The following is a 20,594-nucleotide window of genomic DNA, read 5'->3' as shown; positions in this document are numbered from 1 at the left end:
TGGAAGAGGGGTAACCGGGACAGAATCTGGTGCCCCCCAAATGTATTTTTAAAAAACCAGATTTTCTATAGAATAATCACTTTACCTGACTTCTGGGGGCAAAGTGCTGCAGGAACACCATGGAACAAAGAGGAAGAAATTGGGAAGGTGAGAGAAGGAAACACATGTGTCAATTTAAGGAAAGAAAGGCTACCTGAGATAAAATTTTCCCAAAAGACAAGGGGTTAAATGATGTGAATTCTCACCTCTTTATCCTGTTTCTCAATTTTAAAATTTCTAAATTTTCAGTAACTTCAGGGAATCCAAATCCCCACAAATACATTTCATCCTCAAAGAATCATTGCATCATTTTGTAACATTTGGTTCAAGTTTAAGACAGAAATTAAGATTAAAATTCTGAAAATAACAGAGAAGGAAAGAAAATCTACAAGTGTCATCTTTGGTAAAATGGGCTAAGAGCTATAAAAGGACAATTTAAGTGTCCTTTAATTTAAGTGATAGGAGGCATCTTTTTTCAACACTGAGGGTTTAATATAAAACACTGAATTCAATGCATGATCACTAGGGTTCATCAGTTATTCCCTCAGTTCCCTTAAAATCTAGTTAGCATCTTTTGTAATAAAATTCAATAGTGTTAAACACTACAGGGGCTGGTGCCTTGGCTCACTAGGTTAATCCTCTGCCTGAGGGGCTGGTATCCCATATGGGCGTTGGGTTCTAGTCCCGGTTGCCCCTCTTCCAGTCCAGCTCTCTGCTGTAGCCCGGGAGGACAGCAGAGGATGGCCCAAGTGCTTGGCCCCTAAACCCACATGGGAGATCAGGAGGAAGCACCTGGCTCCTGGCTGCAGATTGGCGTAGTGCTGGCCGTAGCAGCCATTTGGGGAGTGAACCAAAGGAAGGAAGACCTTTCTCTCTGTCTCTCTCTCTCACTGTCTAACTCTACCTGTAAAAAAACTACATATATATATGACTACATCAGCAATAAGATGATCAAAGAATGTTAAGTTCAGCATCAATGTTAGCAGCATACTGCACAACTAAACTCAGACACCTGACTGCAGTTTTGTTTTGTTTTGTTTTTGCAAGGATTTCTCTTTTGGGAGGAGAGGGAAGAAGAAATGGGGGGAAAGGTAAATATGCTAACTTAGAATACTTGCCCTTAAAATGAATTAATTTGTATTCTGTTGTTCATCAGTATGCAAGTAAGGACCTGGAGTTTTCAATCCCCAAAGAAGCTGTTACCCATATGAAAATTTATGTTTTAGGAAAGCCTAGGTCTTCACATTACTGGTTCTACACTCTTGAATTTTGAATTTTGATTTGAAAACAAACCAGATAACTTGAAATCAAACTCAGAAAGCTCCAAAATAAAGAATAATAGTTCTTCCTTCTAAGGGCACATATTGAGAACCACGCAACAAGACCCTTCGGTAATTCATAAATCAACCTCATTATTCCAAATTTGGCTTTATAATAAATATTAATGGAGAGTTCTGGACAATTTGATAACTGTACATAACTAAAAGGTTAAATATTAATTTTTTGAATAGAGTAAAATCTTCCTTCGCTAGATGTAAATTCTGATTGGGCTATTGGTAACTTGCATGACACATACAAGGAAAGATTATATGAGGATGGGGCCCATGCCATGGCTCATTAGGTTAATCCTCTGCCTGCGGTGCCGGCATCGCATGTGGGTTCCGGGTTCTAGTCCCAGTTGCTCCTCTTCCATTCCAGCTCTCTGCTGTGGCCTGGGAGGGCAGTGGAGGATGGCCCAAGTGCTTGGGCCCCTGCACCCACATGGGAGACCAGGAGGAAGCACCTGGCTCCTGGCTTCGGATTGGTGCAACGCCGGCCATAGTGGCCATTTCGGGGGTGAACCAAAGGAAAAGGAAGACCTTTCTCTCTGTATCTCTCTCTCTTACTGTCGTATAAATATAGAATAGATTATATGAGGAGGCTTTCAGCACAGAAAGATATAAAGGACTTTTTCCTTACAAAAAAATAATAAATAGAAATATCATTCAGGCAGTGAAACAGGAAAAAATTCATAACCTGTATACAACTTGTTTTCTTGTATAATCAGTGCTTTATAAAGTTTTCCTAATTTTTATATCTTTAAAGACAATCTGTCATAAAGTAACAAGAATCCAAAATTATAATTCTTTTTTTTTTTTGATAGGCAGATTTAGACAGTGAGAGAGACAGAGAGAAAGGTCTTCCTTCCTTTGGTTCACCCCCAAAATGGCTGCTACAGCTGGCGCACTGCACTGATCCGAAGCCAGGAGCCAGGTGCTTCCTCCTGGTCTCCCATGTGGGTGCAGGGGCCCAAGCACTTGGTCCATCCTCCACTTCCTTCCTGGGCCAACAGCAGAGAGCTGGACTGGAAGAGGAGCAACCAGGACTAGAACCCAGGGTGCCAGAGCCGCAAGCGGGGGATTAGCCAAGTGAGCCGCAGCACTGGCCATAATTATAATTCTTAAAATTTGTAATCAATATGTTTCCATGAACTCTTGACACATTAGATTGCTATGAATCCTTTTAAGAATTCTTTGAATTTTTGTTCCTTTCTACTTCTACTTTATTCTATCAATATTTGTCTTAACTTCCTTGTAGTCAAGAGCCAGACCACCTGGGATATAGTTCCCCTAGCTTCTCTTCAGTGTAGGACAGAGGCAGAGAATGAGAAAGGGGAAAGAAAGGGGTGGGGATGGATGAGAGCCAGAGACAGAAAAAAGAATCCTGATTATCCCCTATTCTTTTCTTTTTCCCTTCACTGTACATCTAATTTCTTTTTCTTTTGGATCCACTTTAAATATCCATCATAGTAAATTGAAACACATTTTTGGGAAATCTTATAATTGTCACAGGAGATTCAGAACAACAAAGATGAGCTGATCAAGAGTCTAAAGTCTAAATAGATCAATTAATGCGGTGATTCACATGCAGCAAAAATTTTGTTCCAATCACCTTTAAGAGTTTCAATGTAACCCCAGTCTAGACTCCAATTTATTCTGAGCCTCTCAGGAATGAACTGTTTTGTCATTTACATATTCTATCAGACCAATTCTCAAAAAACACACACCCTAAATTTTACAGATGTGAAACAGAGAAGAGATGGGTATAGGGAAGAGATGGGTATAGACTATACTAACTCACAAGATTCACACTATAAAGTACACTGACTCAAATTTTCTCCAACTTTCACACCGCACACTCATTCAAGCACACATATTGGACATAAAAATTGTGCCAAGATCAAGCATCAGCTTTCTATTTTAAAAGCCTTAATAAAAATGTAGATAGGCTCACTGCAGTTTCTTTAAGGGAATATTCAGTGCTTCGGTCCTGCTTTACATTTTCACAACTCAGTGTTAAGAACAGAGTAGGGGGCCGGCGCCAAGGCTCACTAGGCTAATCCTCCACCTTGCGGCGCCAGCACACCGGATTCTAGTCCCGGTCGGGGCGCTGGATTCTTTCCCAGTTGCCCCTCTTCCAAGCCAGCTTTCTGCTGTGCCCTGGGAGTGCAGTGGAGGATGGCCCAAGTGCTTGGGCCCTGCACCCCATGGGAGACCAGGATAAGTACATGGCTCCTGCTATTGGATCAGCATGGTGCGCTGGCCGCGGCGGCCATTGGAGGATGAACCAATGGCAAAGGAAGACCTTTCTCTCTGTCTCTCTCTCTCTCTCACTGTCCACTCTGCTTGTCAAAAAAAAAAAAAGGAAGACCTTTCTGTCTCTCACTGTCCACTCTGCCTGTCAAAAAAAAAAAAAATCACCTGACTACAAAAGGAACAATCTGTAAATGATGTCACCAACACTAACAAACTTGTTAACATTCACACAACATATTATTCATCCTTGTTTCATGATCACAAAAAATAATTAACTTTTTATATTACATACTGAAGAGCAGCACCTTGCCCTACTGCACACAAAAAATGCAGAAAAAAGAAAAAGAAAAGTTGCCTACATGGATGCTCTAAACCCCTCAATGTATAGCTGAGAGATCTTGTCCTACTCAGTGCCGAATGTTTGCCATGCAGCCACTGCTTGGACAATGATTGCACATTCACAGGATTAAACAAATGTAAAAAGTACCTCCTTAAAATGGCAGAGAGCTAGTATTGCATTCATCTGTGGAGTAGAATAGCCCAGGAAATAGAAGAGGAGAAACAGGATATGGTCCTTAGGTTAGGAATAAAGCAAGGTTTGATACAGATATCCCCTCTTGTAGGCACTCTGCGGGTAGAATGTAGCCACGACAAACTTCCCATCAAACATCCTTCCGGTCAGTAATTCCTGAGCATCTTTGGAACCACCAGCATTGGCATACTCGACAAAGACTTGCCCTCTGCCAGGATTTTCCTTTGGACAAGCGGAGATATCATGGGTCCATATTTCTGGCATTCCTCTTTTACATCTTCTACAATATCTTCATGTTCCTCTTCATTCTCAAGATGATCATCATCTAGCACGCTCAGCAGTCTTAGCAGTGGGGTAGGAACTACCATCAGATCTTCAACATGAGGGGCAAAAGGAATACTAACGAATGGGCTGCGCGATGCCATTTCAGCAGGAACTCTTCAGCTTGGATCATCATGAAGCATGCTTTTGATAAGGTCTCTTAGGTGATGGGTTGGAATTGCGGCATTCACCACTGCTTTACTGGCAAATACCTCATCAACAACAGCAGAACTGCTTGCCTTCCATTCCTGAGATCGGACTGTATGCTTCAGCTTCGTTCCTGAGAACATTTCCAGTAAAATGATTCCTAGGCTCCGCAGACCAGCAGCCGAGCTACATTATGTATCACTCTGCAGGCCAGCCTGGGCCACGTGATTTTTCAGCTCTGCTTCTGGAGCACGACACCCGTCTGTTTGAATGTACTTTACACCCAGAGTGCCTTCTTTGAAGCTAAGTCCAAAGTCAGTGAGTTTAAAACATTCGTTCTCTGCACTCCACAGTATGTTCCGCGGTTTGAGGTCTGCGTGGACACGACCCTCATGATGAAGGAGAGCAAGGCCTTCCAGAACATCTCTGGATGATACAATGCTGTATCATCCACGTGGAACAACCCTGGTGACTGGACTATGAAAGCAGTTCCGAAACACTGACATCCAGGAGTGCAAGCAACAGCATGATAGCACATTCAGAGAGAAGTGGATCGTAAAGACTCCATGTGAAGTCATGATGTTCCTGTGACCCTACAACTGTTCAGGCACTGCTCTCTCTTTGCGGAACCCAAAGCCACAGCCTCGGTGGTTCCTGGCGGGAAGAACTGCTTGAGGGTGCCCGGTGGTGAGCCTGGGGTGCCGCAGCAGTGCACTCGATACACCGAGGCTGAGGAGCTGCTCTGTACCCGCCACAGCCACTCCCGCAGACCTCCAGACACTGTGGTGGCTCAGCGCCCCATGCACAGCCAGACCCTGCCATCGGTGTGGGCTAAGGGCACTGACACCACAGCTGTAGCAATGCCCCAGGTAGGTGGACTGGGCCCGTGCTCACATCCCCGCCCACTGGACCTGCAGCTCTGCAGCGAGGTGGCTGCAGTGCCTCACCTGCTCCCAGGACCTCAATCCGCAATGACCACTAACGCTATTTTAAAAATTTGATTTTACTGGGGTTGGCGCTGTGTTGTAGTGGGTAAAGCCACTGCCTGCAATGATAGCATCCCACATGGGCGCTGGTTCTTGTCCCAGCTGCTCCTCTTCCAATCCAACTCTCTGCTATGGCCTGGGAAAGCAGCAGAAGATGGCCCAAGTGTTTGGGCCCCTGCATCCATGTGGGAGACCCGAAGAAGCTCCTGGCTCCTGACTTCCAATCGGTGCAGCTCCGGCCACTGCGGCCAATTGGGGAGTGAACCAGCAAATGGAAGACCTGTCTCTCTCTTTCTCTCTCTCCCTCTCTCATTCTCTTCTTCTCTCTTTCTCTGCCTCTCTTCCTCTCTCTGTGTAACTCTGATTTTCAAATAAATAAATTTTTTCAAAATAACTTGATTTTACTAAACCCAGTAAAGTCAAAAGTTAATAAAATTGGCTTGGTACAATTAACATATTTAAATTTGAAAAAATATTGTGAGTTTTAAGGTGTGTATTTTCTAAAGATCTATTTATTTATTTGAGAGGCAGAGTTACAGAGAGGGAGGGAGGGAGAGAGAGAGAGAGAGAAGTCTTCTATTCGCTGGCTCGCTCCCCAGATGGCCGCAATGGCCAGAGCTGGGCCAGTTCGAAGCCAGGGGTCTGGAGCTTCTTCCAGGTCTCCCACATGGGTGCAGGGCCCAAGCACTTGGGCCATCTTCTACTGCTTTCCTAGGCCATTAGCAGGGAGCTGGATCGGAAGCAGAGCAGCTGGGACTCAAACTGGCATCCACTTGGGATGCTTATGCTGTAGGTAGAGGCTCAACCTACTACACTACAGAACTGGCCCCAAGACACTGATTTTTAAAGATATCTGCATCCCTTTCAACATTGCAGAAAAAAATAAGCAATTTATGAGGCAGGAAAATAGGTAGCAGGAGCTCACATTCTCCCCTACCTCAGGCCCAACCTGTCTAGTCCCCAGTATCAGTGCCCTGTCCCCAACTGAGAATGCTGTGTGAGTGTGAGGTTCTCTGGAGGTGAATATGGGCAATCTCATGAGGAAGTTTGGTTTCCCCCTATATTGGATAAGGGGAGGTTCCTCTTCCCCACTTCAACTGAGAGAATTATGGCAGCATCCCAGTTGGGGGATGGGACATGCATATGCACAACACATGCACAGGCACAGGGCAGCTAAAGCATGTCTGAGCTCCACATGCTGGCTGTGCCCCTATCCCAGGATGCTCAGAGGTAACTGCTGAATTGTCTGCAGCTGCTCCTTGCTAGATCCCCGACTGAAGCAATGGAAATCCCTGTTCACAGATACGAGGCCATGATGTTACTGGCAACAAGGGGATGGAGAGCAGTAAGTATCCTGTATACATAACAGTAGATGGAGAAAAAAATCAGCAAAAGCCAATACCAGTCCAAAAAGGTTTATGCATTTTCTTTACACCAGCAATGAACAGTTGGACTTTAAAATCCTTAAAATTACCATTTAAAATACTACATAAAATAATGAAGTTATAAATCAAGCAAAACATGGACATTATATCCAAAAAAATGATGAAAAACTGAAAGGAAATAAATTGAAATCTGAATCAATAAAGTTGATTTTCATAATTTGTAAACTGAATATAAAACTATCAATTATTTTCTGCTCCATATCATATAGCAATCCCATTCAAATTTCCATTGAACTGTTTTATAGATCCCGACAAATTATTTATATAGCTAGAGTACCTTACACAATGGTGAATAATAAAGTTGATGTGCTCATAGTTTCCTGTTTGAAACTTACTATAAAGTCATAGAAATGCATAAAGTGATCTTAGAAAAAGAACGCCGACAGGGCAGTCTGGTGTAGGCTAAGTGAAATTAGCAGGAAACAGTGGAGGAAGTGCACACCCAGGGTACAGCTACAGGGGGACACTGCAGTGGGAGGTCCTGCAAGAGCAGGGGACACAGCTCAGACTTGTGTGGAAGGTGCAGACACGCAGCACCCAGCAAGAACACAACAAAGGGCCCAGCAGCTTGGATCCAGAAAAAGTGCCCACTCTGGTGAGCAAGGTGGGGTCAGACTGCACAGGCCAGAGCCACTGTTGATACAGCTGCAGGGAGAGCCCAGTGGACTGCACTGTCTTTGAGTCTAGCCCAGAAGCCTGAGAACACACTGACTGCTCACCCAGAGTGGGAAAAAAATTGTGCATCTCTCCCTCGCCTTCCCCTTCCAGCAACAGCGACCTGCAGCCAGCTGTGGGAGGGCTGGCACCAGTTTTGGACGTAAACAGTTAGAAGCCGCTCAAGTTCTAGTGGGGACACTTTTCACCAGGGCAGCTACAGTGCAAATGGCAAGTATGGTAGCCACTTCACCAGCTGCATGACCCAGCAATGGTAGGCAGGGGGAGCCACCCCAACAGAAGGGACATACCGCCTGCAGGGACTCTCCTATGTGCCCAGCACAATTGTGAAACGACTAGGGCTATAGCCGACAGGTACTGTGCACCCGTGTGATTGAAGGACTTTTCAAGAGGGAAAAGCTCGAATTCCCCACTGACTTTGAGTCTGGCTGGGAGGATCAGATTCAATTCGTCAGGGAATAACACACACAGGCAGCAGCACTGGGAACACCTCAGTCTCTTTGTGGACGGGACAGGATAGCAGGGTAGAATGGACTTCTTGCAATCTTTGACCATGGGAGCCCTGGGTGCTGAGACTGAAAAAACTATGACTTCATGAGAAGACGCAGGGTGTAGCTGAGTTTCTGGAAAATCATTGGGTGCAGCTCCACACGCATGGAGCCCTTGGTTGCCAGAGGCAGCTCACTGCAGCGGGAACTGTGCCCACAGTGAGGTCTGCTAAGATCATTTGTTCAATTCACACGGCAGTACAGATGAGTGTTGAACCCACTGGGGGCATTGCTCAGCTTGGAGGAGAGGAGGTGAGGGGGTGATCACACCAACAGAGGTGACCATTGTCCCCTTCTTTTTAAAAAGAGATTTATTTATTTATTTGAAAGGCAGAGTTACAGAGAGGCAGAATCAGAGAGAGGGGTCTTCCATTCACTGGTTCACTCTCCAGATGGCCACAACCGATACCACAGAAATAAAAAGAATCATCAGGAATTACTACCAAGAATGTATGCCAACAAATCAGGAAATGTTGAAGAAATGGATAGATTTCTGGACACATATAATCCAAAATTGAGTCATGAACAAAATTGAGTCATGAAAACAGATAACAACCCAGAGATTTAATCAGTAATAAAGACCCTCCCAATAAAGAAAAGCCCAGGTCCTGATGTCTTCACTGCTGAATTCTACAAGACTTTTAAAGAACTAATGCTAATTCTTCTCAAGCTATTCAAAACAACTGAAAGGGAGGGTATCCTCCCAAACTCCTACTATGAAACCAGCATCAACTTAATTCCTAAACCACAAAAAGAAACAACAGACTCATTTCCCTGATGAACATAGATGCAAAAATGCTCAACAAAATACTAACCAATCAGATGCAACAATACATCAGAAATATCATTCACCCATACCAAGTGGGATTAATCCCTTGTATGCAGGGATGGTTCAACATCCGAAAATCAATAAATGTGATACATCATATTAACAAACTGAAGAACAAAAGCCATGTGATTCTCTCAATAGATGTAGAGAAAGCATTTGATAAAATCCAACATCCTTTAATGATGAAAATCTTAAACAATGTGGGTATAGGAGGATCATTCCCCAACATAATTAATGCAATTTATGACAAAACCACAGCTGGCATCTTACTGAATGGGGAAAAATTGGAGACATTCTCACTAAGATCTAGAACCAGACACTCTCACCATTACTATTCAATACAGTCCTGGAAGTTTTTGCCGAAGACATTAAGCAAGAAAAAGAAATCAAAGAGATACAAACTGGGAAGGAGGAAATCAAACTATCCCTATTTGCAGTTGACCTGATTATATATATAGGGGATCCAAAAGACTCCACCAAGAGACTGTTGGAACTCATAAAAGAGTTTGGTAAAGTAGCAAGATATAAAATTAACAAACAAAAATCAATAACCTTTGAATACACAGGCAATGTCAGCTCAGAAAGAATGTCTAAGATCAATCCCTTCCACCTAAGCTACCAAAAAATTAAATACCTTGTACTAAATTTAACCAAGGACATCAAAGATCTCTGTGATGAGAACAAAGCATTAAAGAAGAAAACAGAAGAAGACATTAAAAAGTGGAAAAATCTTCCATGTTCATGGATTGGAAGAATCAGTATCATCAAAATGTCCATACTACCAAAAACAGTTTATAAATTCAATGCTATCCCAATAAAAATACCAACAACATCCTTCTCAGATCTAGTAAAAATGAGGCTAAAATTCATATGCAAACACTAGAGACCCCGAATAGCTAAAGCAATCATAAGCAGCAATAACAAAGCTGGAGACAGTACAAGATCAGATCTCAAGAAATACGACAGGGCAATTATAATTCAGACATCCTGGTACTGGCACAAAAACAGAAATGTAGGCCAATGGCACAGAATAGAAATTCTACAAATCGATCCACGCATCTACAACCTACTTATCTTTGGCAAAGGAATAAAAATCAATCCCTTGAGCAGACAGTCTCTTCAACAAATGGTGCTGGGAAAACTGGATCTTCACATGCCGAACTATTAAACCAGATCCCTGTCTTACATCTTATACAAAAAAAAAAAAAAAAACACTCAAAATGGATCAGAGACCTAAATCTAAGACAGTATATCATCAAGTTACTAGAAAATAAAAGAATAACCCTACAAGACATTGGCATAGGCAAAACCTCTTGGAAAAGACTCCGGAGCACAGGCAATCAAAGCAAATGGGATTTATCACACTGAGAAGCTTCTGCACTACAAAAGAGACACCGAGCAAACTTAAGAGGCAACTCAGAATGGGAGAAAATATTTGCAAACTATTCAACAGATAAAGGATTAATTTCCAGAATCTATAAAGATCTCAAGAACCTCAACAACAGTGAAACAAACAATTCAGTTACAAATGGGCAAAGGACCTGAACAGACATTTTTCAAGACAGCAAATTCAAATGGCCAACAGACACATGAAAAAATGCTCAATATCACTAACCATCAGGGGAATGCAAATCAAAACCACAATGAAGTTTCACCTCACCACCATTAGAATGGCTCTTATACAAAAATCAACAAACAACAAATGCTGGCAAGGACGTGGAAAAAAGAGAACCTTAATCCACTGTTGGTGGAAATGTAAACTGGTGAAGCCACTGTGGAAGACAATATACAAATATCTTGGAAAGCTGTATATAGACTAGCCATATGACTCAGTCATCCCACTCCTGGGAACTTACCCAAAAGAAATGAAATCAGCATATGTAATAGTGATCTGTACCCCTATATTCATTGCAGCTGAATTTACAAAAGCAAACATATGGACTCAACCCAGATGTCCATCAACTGAAGACTGGAGAAAGAAATTATGGCTTATGTACACTATGGAATACTTAACAGTTATACAAAAATTGAAATCATGTCATTTGAAAATAATGGATGCAACTGGAAATCATTATACTTAGCGAAATAAGCCAATCACAAAAAGACAAATAGAATACATTCTTTGATCTTTGATAACTAATAGAGTATCTAAAAGTTAATTTATAGTAGCACAACTGACACCTTGAGATGTAATGATTTTGAACAGCCCTTGTCTTGACTACTGAGGAACAGTATTTCTTTTTATTTGTTTGCTCTTCTGCTTTCTTCATACTATTCCGTGAACTCTGTACTTAGTGTAGGGTTCATCTTATGAGTATAAAATTAACTGCAAATAGATCTTTGTAAAACATAAGAATGGAAATGGGAGAGAGAGGAGGAGGAAGGGTGGGAGTATGGCAGGAGGGGAGTAGGCTGGGAAGAATCACTGTGTTCCCAAATTTGTATATATGAAATGCAAGAAGTTTATATTCCTTAACTAAATTTTTTTTAAATAACACACACATCCATCAGCAAAGAGGATAAAGGCTCCAGATAGGGGCCCCTAGAAATGGGGTCAACTGACCTTTTCCAAAGGGGCAAAGGCAATGGGATGGAGAAAGAACGTCTTTTCAACAAATAATGATCACACCATTGCAACAACAATTGGTAAAAAAATGAACAAAGCTACAACCATTTTACCCTCTACTCCATTTTATCCCATTCAACTTTATATCCATTTTATACCACTGTATACAAATGTCTCTCTTTGTATAAAGAAAAATGACAGATGTTTTTCACTAATAGTAGCTGACTTTCAGAACAACTTTGTAAGTTATGGATATTTTACAGGCAAAAGCACAGAAGTTGATTTTGTCTGGAAGGACTTACAAGTCTCCATGGAGCAACTCCATTCATGACAGCAAATCCCACTATCTCCTGCTAAAACCATTTCCTACTGTTCTACAGCTCCCAAAGTAGCTGAATTCAAACACCACAAAATGCACGCCGATATGCACTAGCTTCCTCTATGCTCAGTCACACATATACACCACTACAATCTCCACACAAATTCCAGAGCCCTGACGATTCTCCATCCCACCACAATCCTGCACCCACTTCAAAGAACTTGGACATCTGAGCAAAATGTGTACAACATGTGAAGCCACTAGAAAGCACATGAAATAAAAAAACACCATCTTGCATATCACCCAAACACCCTCAAAATCCAGTCTTCATGTTCAACCCACTCAACTACACCACATCGTCAGAGTTTTGATGCCCGGTGTCCTGTCCACAATGTAGTCTCCAAAAACACATAGCTGTTTCTCCAGACCCAATGATGAACCCGATCCAATTCCTAATGAACTCCCCAAACACAAAGGTGAACAGAATACATATATACATAATGTAATCTCACGAATCTACACAAGCAGTCTTTCCCTATGCCATAACTGCACACACACCAACCATGCAAAATATTTTCCTAATACTCTACTCCTGAACACAATCACCATTCACCAATGGCCTCAGCACACATAGGCCTAACTTACCTCTTCATGTCTTCATCATGCACATGGGCTAAGTGAGAACTGGTGTTACAGGGGCCAGGTGTGGTATTTGTACCAAGATCCTCTTATGCTTCTTGTTCTTCTTGACAGCATTTCTTCAATGATCTGAAAGCAAACAAGAATGTTTGCTTGGCTGGTGCCATGGCTCAATAAGCTAATCCTCTGCCTGCGGCACCGGCACAGTGGGTTCTACTCCTGGTTGGGGCGCCAGATTCTGTCCCGGTTGCTCCTCTTCCAGTCCAGCTCTCTGCTGTGGCCTGGGAGTGCAGTGGAGGATGGCCCAAGTGCTTGGGCCCTGCGCCTGCATGGGAGACCAGGAGAAGCACCTGGCTCCTGGCTTCGGAACAGCGCGGTGCGCTGGCTGCAGCACGCTGGCCACAGCAGCCATTGGTGGGTGAACCAAAGGAAAAGGAAGATATTTCTCTCTGTCTCTCTCTCTCTCTCATTGTCCACTCTGCCGTCAAAAAAAAAAAAAAAGAATGTTTACTCTTACTGCTTTTGTTCACAATAGGACTGGGCAGTGGCTGGCACTGTGGCACAGTGTGTAGAGCCGCCACCTGCAGAGCCAGCATCCTATGTGGGCACTGGTTCAAATCCTGGCTGCTCCACTTCCAATCCAGCTCTCTGCTATGGCCTGGGAAAGCAGTAGAAGATGGCACAAGTCCTTGGGCCCCTGCACCCATGTGCAGACCCAGAAAGAGCCCCTGGCTCCTGGCTTCGGGTAGGCTCACCTCTGGCTGCTGCAGCCATCTGCAGAGTGAACCAGCATGTGGAAGATTCTCTCTCTCTTGATCTCCCTCTCTCCTTCCCTCCCTATTCCTCTACCTCTACCTCTGCCTCTCTGCAGCTCTGTTTTTTAAATAAATAAATAAATCTTAAAAAAAATCCCACAGTACTGGGCAAGAAAAAAATTAAAGGCATACAATTAAGCAAGGAGGAAAAACTGATCCTTGCCTGCATATAACATTACAGAAAAAACTAAAGACTCCATCAAGAGACTTAGATTTGATAAGCAAATCCGATAACGTTTTAAAAACAAAAGGAACAACAATTAGTAACAATTTATGCACTAATCACAAAGTTAATGAAAAAGAAACAGTAAGAGCAACACCATTCACAGTAGGTACAAAAAAAGGAAGACACTTGGAATAAATTTAACCTAGGGTATAAAATTCCCATCAAGCTACCAATCACATCTTTCCTTAGAATTTAGGAAAACTATCCCAACGTTCAAATGGAAGCACAAATGAGCTCAACATAAAAGCATTTTCAAAAAATGCAAAAGCTGGGGTCTTCCCACTACCAGGGTTCAAAACATGTTATAGAGCTATTTTAACCACTACAGTAAGGTACTGGCATGAAAACAGTCATAAAAAAGAATGGAGCAGACTGGGTTTGCCACAGAGTAATCCACACATCTACAGCCAACTGATAGTTGACAGAGATTCCATAAACATGCCCTGGAGGAAAGACAGTCTCTTCAATAAATGCTGCACAAGACTTTCCATGGATGCCTCCACTTATACTGTACATAAAATAACTCAACATGCATCACAGATCTAAATGTAAGACCTAAAACTACCAGGAAGCAGCACAGGAGACACCTTTCATGACACTGGCATAGGAAATGATTTTTTAGATAATATCCTAGAAGCACAGGCAACAAAAGCAAACATGACAGATGTGATTATATAAACCAAAGAAATTTCTGAGCACCAAAATAAAAAGGCAGCCAAATGAAGAGACAACTGTTAGAATGGGATTAATATATTCATAAAGTATGTCCCTGAAAGAGGAAGAAAATTGAGGATATGCAAGTAATTTTTAAAACTCAAAAACAACAACCCATTTAAGAAATAGTCAGCAGTCACAACAGACATTTCTCAGAAGAAGAAATTCAAATAACCAACCGACAATATGAAAAACAGTTTAGTTTCACTAACCATCAAGGGAATGAAAAGGAAAGTCACAATGAGGACTCATCCCATTCCGATTAGGATGTTTCTTGTCAAAAATACCACATTCTGAAAAGAATATGGAGAAAAGGAAACCCTTATACACTGTTGGTACAATATACATTAGAACAGCCACTACTGAGAACAGCATGAAGGCTGCTTAAAAATTATAACTACCTTATGATCCAGCTATCCCACTTCTCAGTGTATTTCTAAAGGGAATCAAATGATCACTTTCATTGCAGCACCATTCATAATAGCTAAGCTATGGAATTAACCCAGGTGTCCATCAGTGGAAGAATGGAGGGGAAAAATGTGATACACACACACACACACACACACACACACACACCACACAGGTATACACAAAATACAGTATCGTTTACCCATGATAAAGAATGAAACACTCCCATTTGCAGCAAAATGATTGGAACTCAAGATCATCATGTTAAATGAAAACTAATATAATGTTAAATAAACCAGACATAGAAAGATCCCTATGACATTTCTTTGATAAAGTTTGATGAAGTTTAAAAAATTGCCCATGTGAACTCTGAACAGGGATTAGCACAATTTGGGAGCCATGGGCATAGGTTGAATAACAGATACCAAAACCCAGTCAGACAAAAGAAGTAAGTTGTAGTGCTCTGCAGTGCACTAGTACCTCTGAAGTTCAAGACAATCAATTATTTACTGTAGAAAGAGCCAGAGTAAAGGAGCTAGCAGGGTCCAAGTGCAAAGAAATAATATGAAATGGAAATGGTAGCTACCTGGTTTGATCAGTTTATGCTGTGCACATGTATTGACATATTAGACTGGACCCCATAAACACACACTAGCATTGCAAAATTTTTTTAAAATAAATAATTTAAGAAAAAAATAACAAATATTTAAGAAATAATTTTTTAAAAATCTGAAAAGTGTGGTATTCAATGAAGGAAGAAATGAAAATCATCCATAACTGCCCTCCAAAGTTAAAAACTGACAATAAAACTGTATATATGTGAATATACATGTCTATGTGTGCATGAAATGCTCCATAACAAAAGTAACCTACAAAATGAGTTAGAAACTATGGTGATAGTCACTAAACTTTTAAAATATCAACGTAGCCTATGGTGCGGTTTCACATGTGTGTAAAATAAAGACATGCAGGGCCGTTAAACACAAGAACTTCAGGAAAGCAGTACACTCAAATACAAAAAGGAGGGAAGGGAATTATGTCTTTAGCTGTACCTGTAATGTCCCCTTCCTTTACAAAATACTGTCTGAAACAGTTTGGCAAAAGGCTAATTCTGTTAAACGTAGGTGGTGAGTATATGGGTATCTTTATACTTGATTTATTTTATAATGGCTTTATTTTCCTACATTTTTAAAATACTTCATACTGAAAACTAAAATAGGAATAAAAACCATTCATTTAGCAGGTAGCTTCAGAACAATTAACAGGCAATAAGACAATATGTAAACATTGCATTTTGCATTTTGTGACAATAAAACCTATCTTTATATTGAATTTTAAATTTTTATGTATTTTTATTTATTTAAAATGCACAGTGACTTGGGGCTGGTGTTCTGGCATAGCAGGTGAAGCTGATGCCTGCAACACTGGCATCCCATGTGTGTGCTGGTTCAAGACCCGGCTGCTCCACTTCTGATCCAGCTCCTGAGAAAGCAGCAGAGGATGGCCCAAGTGCTTAGACCCCTGCTACATGGAAGATCAAGAAGAAGCTCCTGGCTCCTGACTTTGGCCTGGCCCAGCCCCAGCCATTGCAACCATTTGGAGAGTCTCTTCCTCTCTCTGTGTAACTCTGACTTTCAAATAAATAGATAAATCTAAAAAAAAAAAAAGACAGCATGACAGAGAGAGAGAGCAACAAACATAGATCTTCCGCCCACTGGTTCATTCCCCAAATGCCCACCACAGCCAGTGTTGGGCCAGACCAAAAGCAGAAGCCTAGAATTCCATTCAGGTGTCTCTCATGGGTTTCAAGGACCCAAGTGCTTGAGCTGCCATCAGCCACCTACATAGGTGTATCAGCAGGAAACTGGAGGAGAAGTGATGCAACCAGAGCTCAACCTGCACTCTAATATGGGATGCTTAACTCACCATGCCCACTGTGCAACCCCCCTCCCAATTTGACATTTTAAATGTTGAAAACACAAGAAAACACTTGGAGAACCTCATAGGCAGCATCTAGAAAAACAACTAGCACAATGCTGATTCCTAAAAATACCCAAGAAAAATAGCAATTGAATGATGTGAAAGATACACTTAGACATGTCTCTGATACCCTCCAAGATCCTTGCAAATCACTGTCAACACCCTCTGTGCCAGGAAATCACCCTCTACTTCTTAAAAATTCCCCAGTACACTTTATAAACCATTTTGACCTGTTCTGCAGCAAGTGACTCATTTGCAGACAAGTGATACCATCATTATTCAGATCTAAATCATACAAAGCACCCATACAAACCTTAGAAAAAGGAAATCTGGACCAAGCATGGCCCTCAGGTCCTATTACCTGCAGCCTGCACCCTCATCTCTTCAGTGTCCCCAACTCCACTTCTCTTCAGTCCACTCTCAGCTCAGGAGCAAAAATTCTGTTTCGGATATTTTATGTGTGTCCTCTCGGGAAGAAAAAAAAATAGCATTACATCTACTCAAATCTCAAAATTTGAAAGGTTTTTCCAGCTACATTTTAAAACTATTTATATATTTATTCTTGTTTTTATTTGAAAGAGAACAAATAGAAAGTGCTTTGTTATCATTTATGGTCTAAAATAGATGTTCTAAATGACTGTTTTTTTCATTCTCCAGGATTCATACACTACCACGTGTCATTATTATGTCATCTATACAAGACAGGACTGCCATATTCAGCCTGGGGAGCTAACTGGGGTCTCAGCAACTTCTAGGCTTGGAGAAGGGAAGCCACACTATTCCCCTACCATCCCCCACTGCTACAGAGCTCCAGAGTCTGCAAAAAAGAGTTCACAGTGGGCCTCTGCAACACTCCTACCAGAATCAGTCAGCACAACTTGTAGGGCAAAGCAAAGATTCTCTACATCCTGCAATGGTGATAGTTTGTGGCATTACTCCAGAGTTACGCTCACACACTGTATGAGCCAGAGCAATGCCCTTTCATTTCTGGGGGTTAGCACCAACATCAGCTCATTTAAAAAAAAAAAACACCCCCCACCCTGGGAGATCTGTACCCTGCAACACCAGGTCTGTAACAATTAGTTCTAAATTTCTCAATCCCGCTGAAATCTACCCAGTGCAATTACTTAAGAAACTGCTTGCATTCCACCTGTCTGGACTCATACCCACCAGAATAAAATCTGTACACCTTGTAGTCACATGTAGGACTGGAACAGGATCCCAGCACTGCAGGCACAGAATTACCGAATTTACATGCTAAGCCACAGTGCCAGCCCCTTCACTTCCATTTTTTTTTTTTGACAGGCAGAGTGGACAGTGTGAGAGAGAAACAGAGAAAGAAAGATGTTCCAGGCTGGCGCCACGGCTCAATAGGCTAATCCTCCGCCTTGCTGCGCCGGCACACCGGGTTCTAGTCCTGGTCAGGGCGCTGGATTCTGTCCCGGTTGCCCCTCTTCCACTCCAGCTCTCTGCTGTGGCCAAGGAGTGCAGTGGAGGATGGCCCAAGTGCTTGGGCCCTGCACCCACATGGGAGACCAGGAGAAGCACCTGGCTCTTGCCATCGTATCAGCATGGTACACCGGCCTCAGAGCACCTTTTTCCATTGGTTCACCCTCCAATGGCCGCTGCGGCCAGCGCGCTGCGGCTGGCACACCACACCGAATCGAAGCCAGGAGCCAGGTGCTTCTCCTGGTCTCCCATGCAGGTGAAGGGCCCAAGGACTTGGGCCATCCTCCTCTGCACGCCTGGGCAACAGCAGAGAGCTGGACTGGAAGAGAAGCAACCGGGACAGAATCTGGTGCCCTGACCGGGACTAGAACCCGCTGTGCCGGCACCACAGATGGAGGATTAGCCTATTGAGCCACGGCGCCAGCCTCACTTCCATTTTTAACACCATTACTGGAGTATTTGGCAATAAAGACATTTGTATCCCACATTCAGAGTACCTGGGGTTCAACATACAGATCTGGCTCCTAACTCCAGCTTCCTTCTAATGCAGACTTTGAGAGCAGCAACGGCTTGGGTAGTTGGGTTCTTGCCACCCATATGGCAAAGCTGGATTGGGTTCTTGACTTCTGGTTTGACTGGCCCCATCTCAGCCATTGCAGGTATTTGGGAAATAATCCAGTACATAAGAGCTCTCTCTCAAATAATCATTTCAAATTTTAAAAATATGAAAATCATTACCATATGCCAAGCCATGTGCTAGGTACTGGGAATAAGATAGAGACCTCTCTTGGAGTTTCCATAGTAGAAGCTGTGTCAGACAGTGCATAATAAAATAGATTATGAAAAGGGCTCTGAAGGAAGTCAGCTGGGTTCTGGTCACAGCAGTATGCTTTGCGGACATTAACATCTTACGTATCTTCTCTATGGGCCACACAGGGTAAAACCACGAAAAAGTGCCATTGTTACTTCTAGGCTAGCAGCTGTACTGAGCCAGGGTAGAATGGAGGAAGTTTTCCTATGCCAATGTAAACTGCTATTGATTTCTGTTCTAATCATCACACCCACACTGAATTGCCCATGTCTCTATAGAAATCTTCTAAGAACTGATTTCATTGTAGCCCCTACCTAACAGAACTGTCAAATATGAAAACAAGGATACTGAGACTTTAGAGGAAATGGCCTCGTTCCATAATAAATAAGCATAATAGGGCCAGTTAGGGCCCTGATGGGAGGAAAGACAGCTCTTGGATTTGAACTTGGAGGAGGAAACTTCAAGCTAGCAACCAGAACCAGATAACTCTGAAGACCCCCCCCAAAAAAAAACCAGCCCTGTTACTTCCTTGGGAAAGTCCGCCTCCCCAGCCCCACCCCACACTAGTGGGCTGCTGGGGTTCTGGAGCCACCTGGGTCTGTGACCCAGTGGCTGTAGAAAAAGGCTGCCCTGGCTCAAAGCAGAAGAGCCCTGGAGGCGGAGCCTAATAAAGAATGTGTAAATAAAGGTCAGGTGTCATAAAGGGTGGGGCGGGGTGCACAGTTGCTAAGGCATGCCCTCTAAGGGGCTGCCATAATTCATTAGCTCATGCTCAGGGCATGCTGTGTGTGCCCTAGCAGCCTGAGTTACTGTATCCTGAAAATTCATTAGCTCATGCTCAGGGCATACTGCGTGTGCCCCAGCAGCCTGAGTCACTGTATCTTGAAAACCCCGTCAATGACCCCTTTGTGCTTGTGGGTCCCATGGCTCCTCTTCAACTGGCAGCCTTTGTGGCTGCCAGTCCAGGCGACTCAGCCTCTGGAGTGGGCCCAGGACCTGGTCCAGCTGACCTCCAGCCTCCCTTGGCTCTCTGAGCCCTGGTCTTCCCACTCCCCGAACTTCCCACCTGAATCGCCTGACGCACTCACACCCCCGGCAGACCCCGGCAGCTTTGATTACCTGGGGTCTTCTGCTCTCTCCCAGATGCTGGCCTCGCCTCGAGAGTCCACTGTGAGTTTGCTTCCTTTTCTGGACATGGATTCAGCTCAAGGGGTGCCCCCAGAGCCAGAACAGCTTGCTGTTCCAAAGCAGTATTTCAATAGGCTGACTCGACAACAAAGGCTACCAGAGGCCATTCCCTTGCTAGACGGGGATCAGGTTCAGCCCCTGGCTCTGCCTCCTCGACTGGAAGGAAAGATTCACCAGTCATTGGAAGCATTCATTCTGCCTCTAGACAGTCAGGATTCACAAGGAAACAAGTTGATTGTTTCACCCCTGACCCCCAAGAAAGATCTAGCTCGGCGTCGACGGCTTCCTAAGGTTGGTGTTGGAACTCCAGACAAAGCGGCCAAGCTTCAGGGTCAAAATCAAGTGTTGCCGGCTGACTATGGGGTCTATCCTGGTGGTTTTC

General features: G+C 43.1%; 1 long non-coding RNA gene and 1 pseudogene across 7 annotated transcripts in view; both read right to left on the bottom strand.

Moving 5' to 3' along the window:
• The window catches only part of LOC149121361 (uncharacterized), a 48,688-nt gene extending 31,225 nt beyond the window's left edge, over nucleotides 1-17,463 (bottom strand). For 5 of the 7 annotated variants that reach the window (XR_016223765.1, XR_016223764.1, XR_016223762.1 and 2 more), the window contains exons 1-2: nucleotides 17,126-17,463; nucleotides 12,628-12,750 (exon numbers count right to left, since the gene is read on the bottom strand). This is a non-coding gene — a long non-coding RNA (uncharacterized LOC149121361). Of the gene's footprint in view, nucleotides 1-85; nucleotides 673-12,627; nucleotides 12,751-14,588; nucleotides 14,810-17,125 lie in introns of those variants that run through there. The other 2 variants (XR_016223766.1, XR_016223767.1) reach the window with 2 other exon arrangements.
• Nucleotides 3,929-5,538, bottom strand: LOC108175456 (serine/threonine-protein kinase Kist pseudogene; annotated as a pseudogene).
• Nucleotides 17,464-20,594: the final 3,131 nt, after the last annotated feature.

The sequence above is a fragment of the Oryctolagus cuniculus genome, chromosome 17, assembly GCF_051225735.1.
Source record: "Oryctolagus cuniculus isolate XC-2025 breed Fujian yellow rabbit chromosome 17, ASM5122573v1, whole genome shotgun sequence".
NCBI classification, from domain to species: domain Eukaryota; kingdom Metazoa; phylum Chordata; class Mammalia; order Lagomorpha; family Leporidae; genus Oryctolagus; species Oryctolagus cuniculus.
Note: the sequence above shows the minus strand (reverse complement) of the source record. Positions and strands in the feature narration are given on the sequence as shown.